We start from the raw sequence: 22,042 nt of genomic DNA on the forward strand, positions 1-22,042 counted from the left end.
CTAGAAGTCTGGGGTAATTCTGATTGCTTTTCCTTTATATGTGATGGTTTTCTTCTCCCTAACAGCTTTAAGGATTCTTTCCTTGTACTCTACTGAATCTGTTTTGATCACAATGTGTCCTATTCTGGTCTGGTCGGTTTGGGGTTCTAAATGCTTCTTGTAGGCCTTTCCTTCTGGATATTTGGGAAATTCTCAGCGAATATTCTGTTAAATAGGTTGCCTATCCCATTAACCTCTTTCTCCAAGTTTTCCTCAATGCCTATTATTCTTAAATTTGGCTTCCTGATCATTCTTTTTTTTTTTTTTTTGGCCAGTCCTGGGCCTTGGACTCAGGGCCTGAGCACTGTCCCTGGCTTCTTCCCACTCAAGGCTAGCACTCTGCCACTTGAGCCACAGAGCCGCTTCTGGCCATTTTCTGTATATGTGGTGCTGGGGAATCGAACCTAGGGCCTCGTGTATCCGAGGCAGGCACTCTTGCCACTAGGCTATATCCCCAGCCCTGATCATTCTTAAATTGGGCTTCCTGATCATGTCTTGAGTCTCCTGTAGCGATCTGTTTTGTTGATTGGACTGGATTTGTATTGATTTTTGATCTTTCTCCATAGAATCTAAGGAATCTTCAGCTCCTGAGATTCGATCCTCTGCTTCAGTTAGTCGGGACTGTAGGCTAGCTACTTGATTTTGAATCTCTTTTCCTTCTGACTGGTCTTTCCTGATGATTTTCATGTCATTTCTTAGGTTTTGTATGGACTTCTTTACTTCATTAACTTCATTACTTTGGTTTTGATTGTTGTCTCTCAAATCTTTAAGCTTGGTTGCTATCTTTTCATTTGACTCTTGAAGTTCATATTTCTATTTGTGGATGCCATGCAATTCTCCATTAATTTTTGCTTTGCCTCCTCATGCTCTAGAATAATTGAAGAGATTCAAACTTTTCATTTATCATGTTTATGTCTTTGATTGACTGCTCTGCTTCTTGCTTGTTTTGAGTGGGGGATAAGCCTTCATTGTTTGCCATCTTTCTTGTGTTCCTTCTGCCCATTTGAGTAGGGAATGCCAGTCTACCAGCACCTGTGAGCACCGTTTAAGACCCAAAGCAGCCTTGCCAAGCACTGTTGTGTAAATCTTACAAGTTCACAATTATACACAGATACCTTGTATACTTGTCTATAAAGTTAGATTTGGTGTTCCTAAAGAATACAATTTCAATATAACAACCGATCCTGGGCCCTGTATTCATACAAGTAGTTACTTATGTACTGTTACAACCCTACGCAATTCTTGTTTTTATATTAAGTTCTTTTAGGACTGGCTTTCTCTTTGAACCGCTTTGATTCACTCAGATTAAGCTGGGATACCCTCTATCCAATAACCAGGAGTCAATGGAAACTGGAGGTCCAGGCAGTAAGTCAGGAGTGTAAGTTGGTGGTAGTAAAAGAGAATATAGTAGAATGTATTGGGGGGGTGATTTTGGTTTAGTTTCAGTGGTGTGGAAATGTGGAGAAGAGTAGAATCAGTAGAAAAAACCAAGTTAAAATGACAGACAATGGAGAGTTAGCAGAAAAGAATGGAGGTGTTATTCATAGGAAAGTAATTTTTAAAGAAAAAACGCAAAGAGAGAAATAAAGTAAAATACTGGAAGACAGATGCACAAAACAGAGAAAAATTATTTAAAAAAGGAAAAAAAAAACAAAAGGAACAACCCAAACAAACAAACAAAAAAAAAACTCGATAAAACAACCCGGTAAAAATGGAAAACAAACAAACAAAAACCAATGATGTTTCAGAAGTGAAAAAATTAAAAAGAAAAAAATTTTTTTTAAGTTTTTAAAAATGTTTGAAAAGAAAAAAAAATGGAGTCCTCCTTGTTTGTATGGTCTTTCCCCAGTCTCTGGTTTCCTTGCAATGGTCTGCAGTTTATTTTCCTGATTGGCTGATTTGACTTGATTTCAGTTTGCATGGGGTGGATCTTTTCTGACTCTTCTCCCCTGTTAGTGCAATCCTGGGTCTCTGTGGTTCGCACAGCTTTCGGTAGGCCTTGGACCTCCTCTGTAGATGGGACCATGAGCAGTCTCGGAATTGTGGCTCCTCTGTCTGCTGTGGGACTGCTGCCTTTGATGCCTGGCTTTGAATAGGCTGTGGACTCAGCAGGACGGGGCGCCTCTGGGTTGTTTTACCTGGCTGCGAGTTGCTTGTCTGGGGGAGGCGGCCTCCTTGGCGGAGGTGGCTATGGAATGCAGCTCCGTTTTGGCTGGGAATTGGGCTTCCTCTCTGAAGGGACCATTTAGCTGTCCCAGGAACTGTTTGTTTCCCGTCTGGTGTTTCTGTGCGGCCGGTAGCTGCTGGCCGCTTTCAGCTTTCTTTGCGATTTCAGGTTTTCTGTGGCTCAGCCGCCGTCTGGAATATTTCTCCCTGGTATACCCTGTGTGCTTTAGCTGCACGGAGTGCAGGTTGCTGTGCCGGGCGCTGTGCTGGGTGGTGTGCTGGTGCCGGCACTGGCGCGGCGGTGGGATACCACCCGGAGCTCAAAATCTGTGTTTTCAGATGAGCAAAGTCGATTTTTCCTTCCTAGCCAGAATCCCTGTACTGTTAGAACTTACTCTGGCTGTCTTTCTAGGAGTAAAAGTTTCTATGGGGTGAGAAAACTGCGCTGTCGGAGGGAGCTCAGCTAGGGCTCTGCTGCTCCTCCACCGTCTTCCTGGAAGTCTTCCCAGGGTTTTTTTTTTTTTTTAAATTCTGACACTTCTTTCACATTATTTTCTTTTCTAAGGAGCTTGTAAAAGTCTGTCGGAGCTTAATTCAAGAGATTCATGATTCCATTGTAAATAAAAATGACCAGAATTTATATCAAGTTTTCATTAACTACAAGGAAAGGGAACATTCGCATTTACATGTTGGTGGGTATTAGTTTGTAATTACAGTTCTCAGGTCTTGTCACTGCTGTGTGGCACTAAGTCATTTTAACTCTGGCAGACTCTTTCCCCATGTGGAAGTGTTGGCAATTGATTAGTTGGAGGTCCTCTGTTTTGGAAGATTAGAGTCAGTCAAAAGTGTTCTTCCTATGTTGAAATACTCTGCTGAGCCAGACACCTGTGGCCCACCCTTACAATCCTGACTACTAAGGAGGCTGAGGTCTGAGGATAACACTTAAAAGCTGGTTTAGACAGGAAAGTCCATGAGACTCTTACCACCAATTAACCACCCACAAAAAAAGCCAAAAGTGGAGCTGTGGTTCCATTAGTAGAGCTCTCGCCTTGTATGATAAAGACGAGATAGTGCTCATGTCTGGAGATCAAGCTTCAGTTCTGGCACAGATGCAAAGAAAAAAATCTAAATGACTCAGATGAATTGGTGTATCAAGAAATTGTGTTTGGGGGCTGGGGAGATAGCTTAGTGGCAAGAGTGCCTGCCTCGGATACACGAGGCCCTAGGTTCGATTCCCCAGCACCACATATACAGAAAAACGGCCAGAAGCGGCACTGTGGCTCAAGTGGCGGAGTGCTAGCCTTGAGCGGGAAGAAGCCAGGGACAGTGCTCAGGCCCTGAGTCCAAGGCCCAGGACTGGCCAAAAAAAAAAAAAAAGAAATTGTGTTTGGAATATTACACTTCCTCACTTCCTCACTTTAAGAAATATGTTCTCAAGCAGTACAAAGTTGCTTATGAGTTGTTTCACGTCAACTCATAGACAAATATTAATAGCTGTATTAGTAGTTTCCTCTGGTAGAGAATTAAAAAGAATCACAAACCAGATGGCTTTTTGCAAAGTATCTGAATAGTGGACATGTGGGTAGGTGGGCTCAGAGTTCAGAAGGCGTCATGAATGGTTCCCTGCTCCCTACGGCTCAGGCTTCTCATTCATGCTTGTTGGATGATTTATATCCCTTAATTAAAAGCTAGTAAAGAGTCACAGTTTATTAGAGAGTGTAGGCATAGTGAGTACCAGAAAGTTACAGTAAAAAAATAAAGCTGCTGACAATGAGTCAAGAGTAAAAAGTTTGTCTCTTGGGGCAACAAGGCACCAGTGGCTCATTGCTACAATCCTGATTGCTCAGGAGGCTGAGATCTGAAGACTGTGCTTCATAGCCAGCCTGGGCAGGAAATGCCATGAAATTCTTAGCTCTAATTAAGCACCACAGTCTTGGAAGTGGAGCTGTGGCTCAAGTGGTAGAACACTAGCCTTGAGCCAAAAATGCTCAGAGATAGAGCACTGGGCCCTGAGTTCAGGCCCTGGAACTGGCACACACAATAAACCAAAGTTTACTTCTTTAGTTATAAATTATCACATCTTAGTAAATGTAAATTAATACATTATGAACTATAACCAATTATATTTTTATAATTATATATTTGAACATAACATTATAGTCAAATAATATATATGTGATTAAACAGCAGTTATTGAGCCAGATTGTAAATTCGACCTGATATAAAAATGTATGTAGTACATTCAATTTTCATAATAAAAGAGTCTTTTATTCCTGTAGGAGTGGCCATGGTTCTGTGATTGTGTAGGGGGTGTGTGCCTGCTCCTGTTGTTTTAAGGACGTGTGAATTCTGTTTCTGTCTTCCACTGCTTCGCTCTTCCTTTGACCTTATGGCATTCTCTCTCTGTCTTTTTCCCTTCCAGGTTGGTTATATATGGGCAGTACTGCAGCGAAGTAGAGTCAGCCATCTCTAATTTAGACTACATTTCTAAGACAAAAGAAGATGTCAAACTAAAAGTAGAGGTGCCTGTTGATTTTCCATCTATGACATAAAATAAAATGAAAAGCAACATCACCTTGCTGAATGTAACTGCATTATTTCACCACCCAGATGATTCTAAAATAACCTATATGGTAGTTATAATCACAGTGGCAAGCCTAATTGAGGACTTGAAGCATCTTATACATTCTGTTCTTAGGTCCATGACACTCTGTGATATAGGTTGATAGATATAGATAAGCCGTGTGTGTGTGTGAGAGAGAGAGAGAGAGAGAGAGAAAGAGAGAGGAGAAGGTGTATGAAAAAGACATGTCAAACAGGAGATGAACACTGCCTTATGGCAGCTTAATGTAATAGCGCTATACTTAGATTTCTATGTGGTAAGGGTGGCAAGCTTTTTGTCTTCACCTGACCACCAAAAAGGTAGACATGGAGCTGTGGCTGACATGGCAGAGACAAAACCAAGGGACAACACCCAGGCTCTGAGTTCAGGCCCTAGGAGTGGCCCGTTTTATTCAGCCTGGCTCATTTCTTTTCTTTCACTAATAAATGCATTTACATTAAGTGTATAACAGAATGCTCCTGAAGAATTATTTCTAGCCCTTATTAACTTTCAGTGCCAAGTAAGCCTTTTACACCCCCACTGTGTAACACTGGAACCTAAAGGAACTGAAATTTTTTTCCCCAACAAACGTTAAACTAGCTTTGCACTTACAAATCAGTATAGTGATTTCTGTGCACTTACAAAAATGATTTGTAAGCGCATAGCTTTCTATTCCTAGCAGAGATTTTTCTGTTTCTGTGGGGATGACCTGATACAGGAAGTATAAGCCACAGCTTTAAACAGCCAGCAGTAGGAGTGATATAATTATGAATAATAATAATATTGATTGTATGATTACTGCTCATTATGACAATAATGTTTTGGCCTATTTGAGACCCAGAATCAAGAACACTGCTATCTGTAGAAGCAAGAAATCAGTTGATCCAGGAACAATCAGTGACTTATATCTGTCATCCAGGCTGTTTAGGAAGCTAAGATATGAGGAAGCCAGCTTAGATAGGAAAGTGTGTGAGACTCTGACCTAAGATAAAGTACCTAAACAAACAGAAGTGGAACTGTGGCTCAGGGGGTAGAGTGCCAGCTAGAAGCAGAAGCTCAGGGACAGTCAACAGGTTCTGAATTCAAGCCCTAGGACTGACACCAAAAAAAAAAAGGAAAAAAGAATTAAGTTGAAATTATGCTTTCTAGTGAACTATGATTATTGATAAATCATAAGTTCACCTATCAGGATGCGTCCATGATTTTTTTTTTTTTTTTGTCTAAAATCTGTAGTCAAACATACCCATTAAGGGCTGGGATGTAGCTCAGTGGCAAAGCACTTGCCTTAGCAAGTGCAATGCCCTGAGTTAGATTCCCAGCTCCCCCAATCCCCCCAAAAAGGACAAACATACACATTAATTAAGTCACAATGGTTAGTGAGCATGAGGATTTTCGTTTTCTTCATTTTCATAATTAGTTTTAAATTCGAATTTTTATTACTTTTTTTTATTAACTTCAAGTAGTTGCACAAAGTTCAGCATGTTATTTTATGAGTACAATGCATCTCAGCTAATGTCGCCACTTCCATTGTTCTTTCTGCTCTCCCCAGCCCCCTGCATTCCCTCAAATTAACTATCACCTGTGGAATAATTATTTCTGTATGTGTGTCAGTCCTGTGACTCGCACTATCCCCGAGTTTCTTTGCACCAGGCTGCTAGGTGCTCTTTCACCTGAACTTCTGGCTTTTTTCTTGTGGTTAATTTGAGGTAAGTATCTCATTGACTTTTCTGGCTCATGCTGTCTTTGAATACTGTCCTCAGAACTCCTGAGTAGCTGAGATTGCGGGAGTGAGTCACTAATGCACTGTATTTCCAGAATTTTTTATTTATGCATGTTACTTGCACAAAGGGCTTCATTGGGGGTATTTACAGAAATGCCTAAATACACTTGGATCATATTTACTCCTCATATTGCTCTTGCTTTTTAAAAACAAATTCCAATTAGCAGACATAAATTGTATTAAGGAGTTTCATTGGTATTTATAGAGATACATATGGTATCCTTTAATCAAGTTCCCCCAGCACCAATATTACTACCTTCTGCACAATTCCTGCCATGAGCTGAGAAAGCCCTTGGTCTGAGATGGGCAGTAGCATTAGATTTTGTGATTGCTTATGGACAATTATATATTTTTGGCACTTTACTTTTTAAATTACACCACATATATGTGAAAAAATGGTAAAATTGGAAAAGAACTCTCACCTAATGGGTTAAAATTCAGGTTAGAAGAGTTCAAATTACCTTCTTCAAAGTCATTACTGCCTAAAGAATGAAGAAGTCTATTCTACTGTAAAGTAAACTTTTAAAAAAGATTTCTTTGTCAAAGTGCTGTACAGAGTACATTTCTTATCCAACTTGTTACCCCTCCTTCATTTTTCCCCCCACCTTCCCCCCTCCCCATTTTCCTCCCTCACCATGCGTTGTACAGTTGGTTTACACCAGATAGTTTTGTAAGTATTGCTCTTGTAGTGGTTTGTCTTTTTATCCTTTGTCTAACCTTTTTTTTGATTTGTTGTGTTTCTGGGCCTTTATTAATAAATTTTCATCCTGCTCCAAGGAGCCCAAATGTTTCCCCTATTCCTTCTTGCAATGTTTTCAGAGCATCCGATTTTACCTGGAGGTCTTTGGTCCCTTTGGAATGGATTCTGGTGCAAGGTGATATATAAAAATCTAGTTTTAGTTTGTTACAGGTGTTGAACCAATTTTTCCAGCATCATTTGTTGAAGAGGCTTTCTTCCATCCTATTGTTTTCTCTCCTTTATCAAAGATTAGGTAGCCATAGGGCTACATGTTCATTTCTGGGTCTTCAGTTTTGTTCCACTGGTACTCAGGCCTGATCTTGTGCCAATACTGAGCTGTTTTTTTTATTTTATTATTATTACTATACCTTTGTAATACAGCTTGAAGTTTGGTATTGAAATTCCTCCAGCACTGTTCTTTCTGCTTAGGATTTGTAAAGTGAACTTTTAAGAAGAATGGAAGTTTAAAAAGATAGGTTTTTAACAGTTTAAAAAATGTTCAGTAGCGTAATATAGAAAATGTTCAGTCAAAAACTTTCATTTCCTTCAGTTCACTACATATATATTAAGGAAATTCCAGATAGAGCCTTAAATGACTTGTGGGGGGGGGCAGATATTATGTATAAGAACAATTGAGTGACTGAAGACATATGTGCATACAGACAAAGGGAGGAAGAGAGAGGATTGAGAAAAGCTTCTATTGGGGCTTTTTGTAATGGCCTAGATTACTGTGTGTGTGTGTGTGTGTGTGTGTGTGTGTGTGTGTGTTGTATGTGTGATGGTACAGGGGCCTAAACTCAGAGCCACATGCTCTTGCTTGTGTATTTTGCTCAAGAGTGGCACACAACCACTTGAGCCACACCTCTACTCCCAGCTTCTTGCTGGTTAATTGTCGGGCTAAGAGCCTCGCGGACTTACCTGCCACTGCTGGCTTCAAACTTTGATCTTCAGATCTCAGCCTCCTGTAGGCCTCCTGGGCTTGGCTGTAAGATGACTTCCTAAAGTGGGGGATGGTATTTCTAGAGGCTGGGAGAAAGCATGTGGCAGTCAGACACAAGTGAATAAAGGTAAGTGTGGGGACAGGAAGTCACCTGATGATGCTTTCCGAGATAGGGTTGTGGTCTTTGGTCCACAAGCCCACTGGGAGGGTGGAAGGTAGAGCTAAGGGAAGATACGGGAGGGTCATGGTTTTGTATATACAATACTTTTCCTTCAGGAGACACAAGCTATAGTTGATTTGAAATATGGCAAGGATTGTTGGTTCTTTAGTGGAAAATACTTGGTAGTAATTAAACAGCAAAAATATTTTCTGTATAGATGTGGTGTATGCACTTTTCTTTCTTCTAGTGGTTGCTAACAACAATTTTAATACTATGTCATTAGGAATGTTCCAAGCGAGCAAATAATGGAAACTTACTCTTCAAGATCTGCTTGTGGCTCCTAGGCAACAAATATCATCACCTTCTTCTTCTTCTTCTTCTTCTTCTTCTTCTTCTTCTTCTTCTTCTTCTTCTTCTTCTTCTTCTTCTTCTTCTTCTTCTTCTTGTATATCACAGAATCGTTTGTGATATTTTATTTGTCCAGCAATATTTAATGTAGCATCAACTGCTGATTCTCCATGCACGGACCCTATTCTCTCTCAATTATGTATGTTTGTTACTGGTACTGGGGCTTGAACTCAGGTCCTAAGCACTGTCCTTTAGCATTTTTGCTCAAGGCTAGTGCTCTACTGCTTGAGCCATACCTCCACTTCTGGCTTTTTGTTGACTAATTGGAGACAAGAGTCATAGAGACTTTCTTGCCCAAGTTGCATTCAAACTTTGATTCTCAGATTTCATCTTCCTGAGTAGCTAGTTTTAGAGGTATGAGCCACCAGTGACCAGTGGGAACCTTAAAAAGATTAAATTATTGTTGCTAAGTGTGAAAAGTCTAGGTATCTGAATGATTTTTTTCTTTTTAAAATGTCTTCTATAGTTAGAATTTCTCTTTTACTAGTGTGTTAATGCACTTGCATCTGGACAGTTGAATCCTACCCAACCCTTTGCCTTATAAATAAAAGAGGATTGTGCATTGCTTCTGTCTTGCTTTTTATTGTGCTACATTGTGCTAATACTACCTTTATTTTGAAGGGATTCTTGTAATAACCCACAAAGCTATGGTTTTCATGGTTAGTCCTCTAATGAATGTACAGAGTCTTATAAATTTAATTTGGTACTTAGACAAGGAGTGTCATTAGTTCTGCTCCAAAGAAATGTCTCATTCAGTCTGTCAGGATGCTTGTGAAGTGTCATTTAAAAAAGATCTACCTGTATGTGACATGCAATTTTGAGTCTGTAGTGCTTTCTACATGTTCCATGTGCTGCGGAGAAGAATGTATTCTGTTGTTGCTGGGTGGAATATTCTGTAGATGTCAGTTAAGTCTAGTTGGTCTATGCAATTATTTAGTTCTGTGGTTTCCTTATTCAGTTTTTGGCGTGTTGATCTGTCCAGAGGTGACAGGTCAGTGTTAAAGTCCCCAACTATCAATGTGTTTGGGTCAATGAGTGTTTTTAGAGTCAGTAGTGTTTGTTTGTTGAAGTTAGGTGCTCCTGCATTTGGTGTGTAGATATTTAGAATGGTCATATCATCTTGTAGGAGAGATCCCTTTACTAGTATGTAGTAGCCTTCTTTGTCTCTTCTTACCTTTTTAAATTTGAAGTCAATTTTGTCTGATACTAGGATTGCAACTCCAGCCTGCTTATGGGGGCCATTTGCTTGATAGATTTGATTCCAGCCTTTCACTTTTAGAAAATGTTTACTTTTGCTGGATAGATTTTTCTCTTGGAGGCAGCAGAAAGATGGATCTTGATTTTTGATCCAGCCTATGTCGTTTCATTGGAGAATTAAGTCCATTAATGTTGAGAGTTAGGATTGAGAGACGATCGTTTGTTCCTTTCATTATCACTATCTTTTTTTTTTTTCTTTGGCCAGTCCTGGGCCTTGGACTCAGGGCCTGAGCACTGTCCCTGGCTTCTTCCCGCTCAAGGCTAGCACTCTGCCACTTGAGCCACAGCGCCGCTTCTGGCCGTTTTCTGTATATGTGGTGCTGGGGAATCGAACCTAGGGCCTCGTGTATCCGAGGCAGGCACTCTTGCCACTAGGCTATATCCCCAGCCCTCATTATCACTATCTTGTTTAAAGCTGTGTCCTCCCATTTCTTTTTTTTTTTTTTTTTGCCGTCCTGGGCCTTGGACTCAGGGCCTGAGCACTGTCCCTGGCTTCTTCCCGCTCAAGGCTAGCACTCTGCCACTTGAGCCACAGCGCCGCTTCTGGCCGTTTTCTGTATATGTGGTGCTGGGGAATCGAACCTAGGGCCTCATGTATCCGAGGCAGGCACTCTTGCCACTAGGCTATATCCCCAGCCCGCCCCATTTCTTGATCTGATATTTACTATTTAGGGTTCATTTCTCTGTCTGTATTGGGATCTTGATTATTTTCCCTGTATAGTACATCTTTTAGGATTTTCTATAAGGCTGGTTTGGTGGAGATATATTGATTCAGATTTTCCTTACTGTGGAAGACTTTAATTTGACCTTCAGCTATGAATGAGAGTTTGGCTGGGTACAGAATTCTTGGTTGGTAGTTATTTTTATTTAGTGTTTGGTATACTGCATTCCAGGCTCTCCTTGCTTTCATGGTTTCTGCTGAGAAGTCTGGGGTAATTCTGATTGTTTTTCCTTTATATGTGATGATTTTCTTTTCCCTAACAGTTTTAAGGATTCTTTCCTTTGACTCTACTGATCCTGTTTTGATCACAATGTGTCAATGGGATGTCCTATTCTGGTCTGGTCGGTTTGGGGTCCTAAATGCTTCTTGTATCTGTATAGGCCTTTCCTTCTGGATATTTGGGAAGTTCTCAGCTAATATTCTGTTAAATAGATTGCCTATCCCATTAACCTCTTTCTCCAAGTTTTCCTCAATACCTATTATCCTTCAATTGGGCTTCCTGATCGTGTCTTGAATCTCCTGTGGCGATCTGTTTTGTTGATTGGACTGGATTTGTATTGATTTTTGATCTTTCTCCATAGATTCCAGGGAATCTTCAGCTCCTGAGATTCGATCCTCTGCTTGTTATTCGGGACTGTAGGCTAGCTACTTGATTTCGAATCTCTTTTCATTCTGACTGGTCTTTCCTGATGATTTCCATGTCATCTCTTAGGTCTTGCCTGGACTTCTTTACTTCATTAATTTGATTTTGATTGTTGTCTCTCAAATCTTTAAGCTGGTTAGCTATCTTTTGATTTGACTCTTGAATTTCATTTATCTCTCTATTTGTTGAGGACATGAAATCAATTATTACTTTATGGAAGGATTACTGTATTGATTCATACTTTTCATTTATCATGTTTATCAGTAGACTTTGTAGAGCATTTTGAGGATTCTCTTCTATGTCTTTGATTGACTGCTCTGTTTCCTGCTTGTTTTCAGTGGGAGAAAAGACTCCATTGTTTGCTATCTTTCTTGTGCTTCTTCTGCTCATTTGGATTGGGAATGCCAATCTACAAGTACCTGTGAGCACTGTTTAAGACTCAAAGCAGCCCTTACCAAGCACTGTTGTGTAAATATTACAAGTTCACAATTATATGCAGATACCTTGTATACCTGTCTATAAAATTAGATTTGGTGTTCCTAAAGAATACAATTTCAATATAACTACTGATCCTGGGCCCTCTATTCAGTAGTTACTTATTTACTGTTACAACTCTATGAGCAATTCTTGTTCTTATATTAAGTTCTTTTAGGACTGGCTTTCTCTATGAACCCCTTTGATTCATTCTGATTAAGCAGGTTTACCCTCTATCCAATAACTAAGAGTCAATGGAACCTGGAGTCCTGGCAGTAAGTCAGGAGGGAAAGTTATTGGTAGTAAGGAGACTAGAGTAAAATGTTTTGGGGTGGTGATGATTTTGGTTTAGTTTCAGTGACATGAAAATGTGGAGAAGAGTAGAATCAATAGAAAGAACAAGGTTAAAATGATAGACAATGGAGAGTTAGCAGAAAAGAGTGGAGGTGTTTTTCATAGGAAAGTAATTTTTAAAGAAAAAGAATGCAAAGAGAGAAATAAAGTAAAAATAGTGGAAGATAGATGCAGAAAACAGAGAAAATTTATTTTAAAAAGAAAATAAATAAAAAGGAAAAGAAATAGAAAAGGAACCACCCCAACAAACAAAAAAGAAAAAAACCTTGATAAAACAAACAGGTAAAAAGGGGGCGGGGGACAACAACGATGTTTCAGAAGTGAAAACAATTTTTTTTAAGTTTAAAAAATGTTTGAAAAGAAAAAAAAAGAAATTGAGTACTCTTTGTTTGGGTGGTCTTTCCCCAGTCGCTGGTTTTCTTGCTATGGTCTGCAGTCCTGCTTTCAATTTGCTTTCAATTTGCACTGAGTATATCTGTTCTCACTCTTCTCCCCTGTTGGTGCAATCCTGGGTCTCTGCGGTTTGCACAGCTTGCTGGTAGGTCTTGTGCCTCCTCTGTAGATGGGGATGTGAGCAGTCTCAGGAACCATGGCTCCTCTGTCTGCTGTGGGGCCGCTGCCTTTAACTCCTGGCTTTGAACAGGCTGTGCACTCAGCAGGGCAGGGCCCCTCTGGCCTGTTTTACCCGGCTAAGAGTTGCTTGCCTAGGACAGGCTCCTCCCTCCTGGGCGGGGCAGCCTCCTTGGCGGAGGTGGCTATGAAATGCAGCTCCATTTCAGGCTTGGAATTGGGCTTCCTCAGTGACGGGACCGTTTAATTGTCTCAGGAAATGTTTGTTCCCCCGTCTGGTGTTTCCATGCTGCCGGAAGCTGCTCGCCACTTTTGCTTTAAATTTAGAAATTCCAGTGGGCAGGGCAGGGCACCTCTGGCTAAGCCGAGGCCCAGGACATGCCTCCCGCCTGGGCAGGGGGTGTTCTCCTGGGTGGAGCTGGCTCTCACTGGTCGGTCCCTGTTGCCCTTTTCAAAGATGGCTCCTTTCACCTCGCTTTCCCCAGGCCTGCTTTAGTTCCAATTTGGTCTGACCCTATGCCAGTGGCAAAGATGGCGCTTTGTTCTGGCGGTGGGGGAAGGGCTTCCTTCCAGAAGCTGCTCTGTGGGCGCGAGTGAGAATATCTTTCATGGGGTACTCACACTTTTTCTGCGATTTCAGGTCGCCCGTGCTCAGCTGCCATCTGGAGGATTTCTCCCTGGTCTACGCTGTGTGCTTTAGCTACATGGATTGCGGGTTGCTGTGCTGGGCGCTGTGCCGGCGCTGGCACTGTCGTGGCGGTGGGATGCCGCCCGGAGCTCAAATCTGTGTTTTCAGACGAGCACAGTTGATTTTTCCTTCCTGGCCAGAAACTCTGTACTGTTAGACCTTATTCTGGCTGTCTTTCTAGGAAGTCCCTCAGCATATATTTTTTATAACAACCTGACCTTCCTTGTGAAGTTAAGAGCTTTGCATTCTGAAAAATTGAGAAAATGTTAAGAAAATATGGAAAACTTTCCTGGAAAAATACCATAGTATTTCTCTTTCTCTCTCTCTCTCTTACTCAAATGATCATCCATTATACTTCTCTTTTGTTACCCATTTCCCCCAGTACTTAGTTTCTTTCTGGATAGCCACATGTTTACAAAAATGTCTGTATTGTTCAATTTTGTATTCTACTTGTATCACTTAGTTTTGTTTCCTGAGCATATTTGTTTATGCATTTGTTCATTCAACCATTTGACAAGTCCACAGACTTGGTTTTTAAGGTTCCAGGAAAGAGCCACTTATTTCAATTCCACAGAACTCAATGTCAAAGGCTAAAGCTAAGACTGAATAATTCTGGTTCCATTGTCTATAGAAAAGCTTCTTGGCCTTCCAAGCACTGCAGGGCACAGGATCTCACACATCCCACACCTCAGATAATTGGCCTACAATCCATGGGCTTCCTTTCTAGGTGTGTTTGTGTCATTGTGTGCACATAAATATGCTGGTGCACATGGTTATGCATACTTGTTGGCAGATTGGTGTATATGCACTTCAAAGTGAATGTGACCTGGTTGGTGCACGTGACCCTGATGGCACTCATGGAGCCCATAGTCCTGCTCAGGCTCATGGTCCTCTTGGAGTTTGTGAACCTGTTGATGCATAGTGTCTGTCTGTACCTGTGCATCTGCTGGGAAGCATGGGAATCCTATTGTACAAGTAACAAGTAAAAAGCACGTGTCCACTAGGATGCGTGAGCCCTCCGCCTTGCATGTTCCTGCTGATTCCTCTTGGAATGTTCATATGGATGATCTACATGGCATAGGACCCTTGGTGCATGTGCCCCTACTGGTGTATATCCTGTTTAACCTAGTCCTTCTTGTATGTATTTGTGGTCCACTGTATATTGTTTGCCTGGTGGTACACATGCTTGTCCGACTGGGTGTGATGGTGAACATGTGCATAGTGTGCATACACTTACTCATGCACTAATGGTAAACCTGCTAGTGCATGGGATCCTTCTGGTGCATGAGCACATGCTCGTGTCCATAGGCCTGTCTGTACATGCAGGAATAACTCTTGGGTGGGCATCCTGGGGGACATGAATATTCTAGTGTGTATAGATGGCTTGGTGTGAATGTGGTTTCTGGGGATAGTGGGCATGCATCTTATATTTTAGTTATATTTATTCTTTAATTTATATTTATCTTATTTACTGGGGCAGGCCAGTTTGTCTTTTTTGCTTAGGATTGAGGCACTAAGAGTCACATTCAAACCCACACTATTCTATGTGTCTGGAGAGTGAAGGCCAGAAGTCCAAAGCACCAATGGGCAGAGTCCAATAAATTTTGTTTAGCACTCTTGGTTTTTACTTATTTTCCAATTGTTTGCAGGCCATTGTGTGTGTGGTGGAGCTGGCATGCGTAGGTGTTCTCGTGCATGTGCTCATGCTAGTAGCACCTGTGCATGTGCATGCAAGGCTATGCTCGTGCTCCAGAACATTCAGACAGAGGCAACAGCTGGTGCACATAGGGCACCTCTGTGCATGCTCTGGCTGGTAGGGTATTTCCTGAGTGGGAGGCATGTGATTTTTGGTGCATGTGTACCAGTCAAGCCTCTTTCTGTGCACATACCTATTAATCATGTGCTTCTGGTTCCTAGGAGTCACCTGTTTTGCATGCTCCCTCTTGAGTCCTTGGGTCTGCTGTTGATTGTGAGTCTTCTAATGTGCATGTGCCTGCTAAAGCACATAGTTCTCTTGTGGATCAGATGTTATGTGTAGTCTCTGAGCCTGCTGTCTTCTATATATTTCCAGAGCTGAGCACCTGCTGGTACAACTCAGCCTACTGCTGAGCATGTGCATTGTGGTATATATGCCAAGTAATTTGGACAGGCCCATTCTGGTGCACAAAATGATTAGTGGCCCTGGCACATCTTAGTTCACTCAAGATTTCTGGGGCAGAAGTGCCTTGTGTGCATGTCCCCCTGGTGTTCACACAAGCCTTATAGTTAGCATGTGCCTCCTGGTCCACATGAGTTTCCTAGGGGGTGTGGGCCTTCTGGTGTCTATGTACTGGGGCTTCTGAATTTGCTGGTACATGTCAGCCTCATGGTTCATGAATAATCAAGCTTATAGAAGTGGGCCTTATTGTGCATATGGATTTGCCTCAGGTATTTTATTTTGTGCATGTAAAAGAGCATTCCATTTTACTTTTGCTGCTGCATGAGGTATTACCTGAATAGCTACCTGGGCATAAGGCAGACCTAACTATGACCATCCAGCCAAAGGCAATGTTTGCTATGGCCCATTCATCATATCCTCAGAATAGTGGGCTCCCCTCCCTAAACCTTGATGGGATGCTGGCCTGTGTCACAGAAGTACTTGGTGCATTCCAAAGCACCATTTGTAGTCTCAGAACCCTCCTCTGACTTCAGGGAAGATGGCAGAGGAGCTGCAGAGCCTTAGCTGAGCTCCCTCCAACACTTCAGTTTTCTCACCCCATAGAAACTTTTACTCCTAGAAAGACAGCCAGAGTAAGTTCTAACAGTAGAGGGATTCTGGCCAGGAAGGAAAAATTGACTTTGCTTGTCTGAAAACACCTTACTCATATGCTGCATCAGTCACACAGGCAAGCAAGCACACAGGCAGACAGGCACTGAGTTTTGCTTTGAGAAATCAGTTTACTCACTGCAGAGGAGATAAATATAGTTAATCTTAGTTAAGAGAATTATAAGTGAGGTTGGTCAGCCTTAAGAGAGAACATGGGAGGGGTGTGTGCAGAATCCCCTTTTTAAGGATACAGGCAGAGAGGGGGGAGAGAGTGAGAGAAAGGGAGAGAGAGAAGGAGAGAGAATGACAGAGAGGTCTTCACTTGCAGATGTAGAAGTATTTATAGGGCCTATAAAGGATCAAGGCCCAATGTCCCATGAAGGGATCCAATTTGGTTCCATAAGCATATAAACTTGTTGGGGTCAGCTGCACCTGTAAGGGGCCACAGCTGACCTCGGCCTGTCCCTCCCCTTCCTGTCTTTAACAGGAAGAGAAGCCCCTGTCCTTGGGGCTAGCACGTGTGCTATGGCAGAGGGGTACCCCAGGGGGCCCCTCCATAGGGGGCTGGACCTCTGCCAACAAAGGAAGTCTCCTGACATCATTTGAGGGACAGCTCCTTGGGAATAATCAGGGGCCCCTCTCTTGTGCCCACCTTTGAGGTATATCTGGGAGGCTCCTCATTTGAATAAACAGAAGCCCTAGAGGTTTTTCTCCAGGGGCCCGCACATCTGTGTCGTTCTTGGCGGTTTTGGGGCACCCTGCGACCACACGCCACTGAGGCTACCTGTGGCCATCGCTCCCGCGTGAGCGATAATGGACCACCCAGGAAGGGGCTTCCCCCCAAGCGAGGGGAAGTAGAGAGAGAGAGAGACAAGGCTACCTGTGGCCATCGCTCCCACGTGAGAGTGATAGAGGACCACCCAGGGAGGGGTGGACAAGCCCCTTTCCTCCCCAAGTGAGGGGAAGGAGAGAGAGAGAGAGAGAGAAAGAGAGAGAGCCCACAAATTGGCGGCCCGGCGTGGGGCAGGATGCCCATGGGAAAAGTAATTGGAGCTGTCGGTAGCCTTCGGGAAGGATGGGAGTGAGTACTCCGGAGCGCATAGTACCTCCATCTACGGCAATGGCAGAATCAATCTGCATCCCAAGAGGCCGGATCAGATCAATGGCACTCGGACCAAGGGCGGAGGAAATTCTGCAACCCGTGGAGATGGGCTCGCAGCTTCGCAACTCCGGGCGCCAGGCAGGGCGGCAGCAGCAGTCTAGCCCAGGGCCCCCCGCCCGGGACTTTTAAAGTCCCAACTAGGGAGTAGCCACGCGCACTGGGTGCTGGCCTCTGGGGACGCGGGACCCAAGACGGCGGCAGGAGCTGCAGGGGGTCACAGCCCCGGCAAAGTTCGGGTCTCAGAGAGCGCGGGCAGCATGGAGCCTAGTGCCGGCGGCAACGTGCATAGAGGCATTGTGAGTGTACAGCATGCATCTGTGTGAGTCTGAGTGTTTCTGTTGATTGAGGAGAGGTTTCCTTTTGTTTTTATCAACCAGGTGGTTCTATTATGGGCAAAATAATACCATTTGCCACTGGAATTCCAGAAAACTTACATGGCCAATTAAAAAACAAAACAATTCTAATCATGCCTCAAAGCTTGTGCACAAGTATCTGTATGTCTGTCCGTGTGTGTTGGTAAAACATGGTTTCAAAGTTACTTGCCTTTTGACTACGAATTTAACTTTAATTCTTAATGTTAAACTGTTCTTTGCAGCCTGTGGGTGGAGTCACAGTGAACCACCTGGAGGCAGTTGTGACTCTTATCACCAAACTCCCAGCCAAAAGAAAAAGTTATTCTTTCTCTCCTGTGCTCTCATAAACTCTTTTAAGATCAAGGGACCAGAGTCATTTTGGAACAACTGTGCAAACCTCGATTTTCCAGACTCAGGACTAATACTTTGCTTTATAGGATGCAGGTCCACGTGTGCTAGCTGCATGGACTGTGGCAGTCTGTGGCTACAGAGAGCTGACTCCACAGTCTGCTCCCAAACTACCTTGTTTTTTTTTTTCTCTGACCTATAGTTGTTGTTGCCCTCCCCTCCCCCACAGCCGGGGACCGAATCCTGGACCTTGCGTTCATCAGGGAAGCGCTCTTCCGTTGAACTAAATCCCCAGAGCCTTGTATATGCCTTTACAGATTGGAAAACTAAGCCCTTAGCACTTGCTCTGGAGAAATGTCTCCCCTTGTTTTCCCTTCAGGAAAACAAAGACTGTGGTGGATTTTTCCATGGAGAAGTGGGAAAGCCTGCCTGTACCAGCGATGGACCCAGTGTCAGCCCTGTTTCTTCCCTGGACCCAGCCTGGTGCCCTGCCATGTCATAAGAAAAAAGATAATAGATAAAAGTAAAAATTGAAAAAAAAGGGGGGTGGGAGAGAGAGAGAGAGGAGAGTAGACCCCATGATTAATAAAGATAGCTATGCTTATATTATATATCTTAAGAAAATATCTTAAAATTTAAATCTTCCCAAAACAGTGGGAAAGAGCTTTGTAAATGCTTTTACAGATTGGAAAACTAAAAACCCAGAGACCTAGCTCTGGAGAAATGTCTCTTCTTGTTCTCTTCAGGAAAACAAGGAATATACTGCAATTCTTCTGCTCTTCTAAAGAGAATAAGCGCTTCTTGAGAGGCAATATTTAGCTGTGGCAGTGTCGCTTGCAGTTTTGTACAAAAATTAAAGAAATTTTGCACCATGTTTCTTCCACTCCTCTCCCCCTACTGTTTGGTTTAAGGGAGTCCCGTTACAGGGAAATAGGAGCTGAGGGTTTGACACCCAACCTTAATGTTTTTAAAAAGTAAACACAAAGGTTTAAGACCTTCGCTTCAATGTTTATATAGAAAAAGAATGTTTTACTAATCACTTATGTTTAAATTATCAGCTACTGTGAACTACCAGGGATGCCAGAGCTCCAGCCTACTTCTACTTCACCACCAAAAGAGGGCTGATATCTGCACCTTCCTGCACTTGGCAGAAACCAGCTGTGGATTCCAGCTTCTCTGGACAAAGCCAGACATACGGCCACCTTACCTACCCCTTCCCTCTGTGGAAGAGGCCCCCTATTGTTGGGGATTTTTGCCCCCTCCCGGCTCAGACTCTTCCTTCTTTCTTTCCACCCTCCTTTCTCGCCCTCTCCCCTAATCACCCGACCTGCAGGTAAGTTAGAGTGGAACGGGGGGTCAGCTCCGACCTGACATGCACGGGATCAGCCACAGATGTGTGCCCTCCTCCAACATACACATGCAACGGGGTCAGCTTCTTAGAGCGAACTGACTTTATTAAGAGAAGGACAAGGGGAGATGATTCCGAGGGAGGGGTTTGGCCAGGATGTCGATAGGCTTAAAGGTATCACCTGACCCCCAAGGGCTAACGTCACTCGAGCGCGACGAACCAGGGAGGGGTTGGTAGGTGCCAGGCTGGCTAGCGTGGGTTGGGTTGGGGGCGGTTTGCCCAACCGGTTTCTCTGGATTCCAGTCCAGAGGGGGTAGAAGGGCCGCATTCCCCAGGGCTGGGGGAGGTGCATCAAGCCCCTTCCATCAAGGGGAAAGATGGATCCCAACACCCTATATATATATGTGTGTCTTATGTCAGCATTTGCCTTATGCCTACATGTATGTTTACAACATCCCCTACTAATTAAAAAAAAAAAGTAGCAGATGATGGGGTCAGCTGCACCTTTAAGGGGCCACAGCTGACCTCGGCCTGTCCCTCCCCTTCTTGTCTTTAACAGGAAGAGAAGCCCCTGTCCCTGGGGCTAGCACGTGTGCTATGGCAGAGGGGTACCCCAGGGGTCCCATCCATAGGGGGCTGGACCTCTGCCAACAAAGGAAGTCTCCTGACATTATTTGAGGGACAGCTCCTTGGGAACAATCAGGGGCCCCTCTCTTGTGCTCGCCTTTGGGGTATATCTGGGAGGCTCCTCATTTGAATAAAAAGAAGCCCTAGAGGTTTTTCTCCAGGGGCCCGCGCATCTGTGTCGTTCTTGGCGGTTTTGGGGCACCCTGCGACCACACGCCACCAAGACTACCTGTGGCCATCGTTCCCACGTGAGAGCGATAGAGGACCATCCAGGGAGTGATGGACAAGCCCCTCCCCCCAAGCGAGGGGAAGTCGAGAGAGCGAGAGAGCCCACATAAACTTATGAGGCTTAAGGTTAAGAAGGAGCTTTAAAGGCTCAAAATTATAGAAAAGACAGCCTAAAAGAGACTCCTGAGGAATTTAAAAGAAGGTTCATCCCATGATAAATGTGAGGAATTTGACACTAGAGCTTTTATGGGAATGCCCAGAAACTCTTTTCAACTTACTGAGAGAACAAACACTCACAATTGCTGGGACTTGAACATGTTCAGTAGCAACACAAGTGTTGCATCCCTGGCCTATGCTTGCCGGCATATGGCCTTGGCCAACTGGGCTGGACTTGGAACTCAGCACCAAGCTTTCCCACTATTGGAGACTGAATCTCCATGAAGAAAGTTCAAGCCTTAAATGTCACTAGAAATAGTATGTGGCTGGTGCAGAAATATGGATTGTAGCATTTTGCTGACACATCTGGGGGCCAAAGATAGTATTGTTTTTTGGGACTTGAGGATTGTGACTAGGCCTGACCTGGTCACTTGACTTGGGGGCAAGCACAGAAGACCTAGGATGGAGGAGGCCAAGACAAAATAGGAACTGATATGCTAACATGCTCTCCCTTGTGATTCTGGCCTCCACTTTGTAGAGCTAAGAAACATATGACAGCATGGGTATATCAATACAGGAAAACTAAACAGAATTGCAACACCAACAAACATATACAAACACACACACTCAATGAGAGAAAGACACACGGGATGGGGGAAGGGGGAGAGGAAAGTGTGGGAGAATAATTCTCTGACCAGTGGGAAACTTGGCCTATGCACAGAAGTTCTGATGCCTTATTAAGCAAACTAATAGGCCTATGGGGAAAAAATCTCCATTCAGGGTCTCCTGTGATTGATTGCCTAAGGAAGCCTCCTTTGTCATGAGACTCTTCCCCTGAACTGAGCCTTCCTAGGGAGACTTTTTTACTGTAGATAGGGAAGTCTTTTCACAGTAAATAGAGAAGTCATGATCAAAGATAATTAAAAGTCTCCAGGAAATAGTAGCTAGGTGATAATTAGAGTTCTGCCTTGTCTGGCTTAATCCAGTTTTGATATCAACAATCTTTGTAGTAGTCACCCTTTGTAATAGGAAAACTCTGCCATTTCCTCCTTCCCAGTAGCAACATCCTCAACTTTTGTATTGAAATGAGTATCATGCTGTAGTAATTTTTACCCTTGAAGTTTGAATTGACTTCTAACCCTATACAAACCCTGGCCCTCCTGAAATAAAGTGTGCATTGGTCCACTTGCCTCTGCATTCCCCATGTCCTGACTGTGGTTGCAGTTACCTGGGTCCAACAGAAAAGGACTACACAAAATAAAATGAGATGTAAGCCCACTTGAATCAGAATGATTTTCCCATCAGCATGCACATGCACAGCAGCACACTGATAGACACCAGGAGGTCCACACTCACCAGCATGCATGCATGCACCAGCAGTCCTACAAGTACTTGCATACAAACACACACATTAAAAGGCTTGAACACAGGCAGGTACACCAATAGTTTAAGCAATAGATATATGCACAAGTA

Source organism: Perognathus longimembris, unplaced genomic scaffold (assembly GCF_023159225.1).
Source record: "Perognathus longimembris pacificus isolate PPM17 unplaced genomic scaffold, ASM2315922v1 HiC_scaffold_144, whole genome shotgun sequence".
NCBI lineage: Eukaryota > Metazoa > Chordata > Mammalia > Rodentia > Heteromyidae > Perognathus > Perognathus longimembris.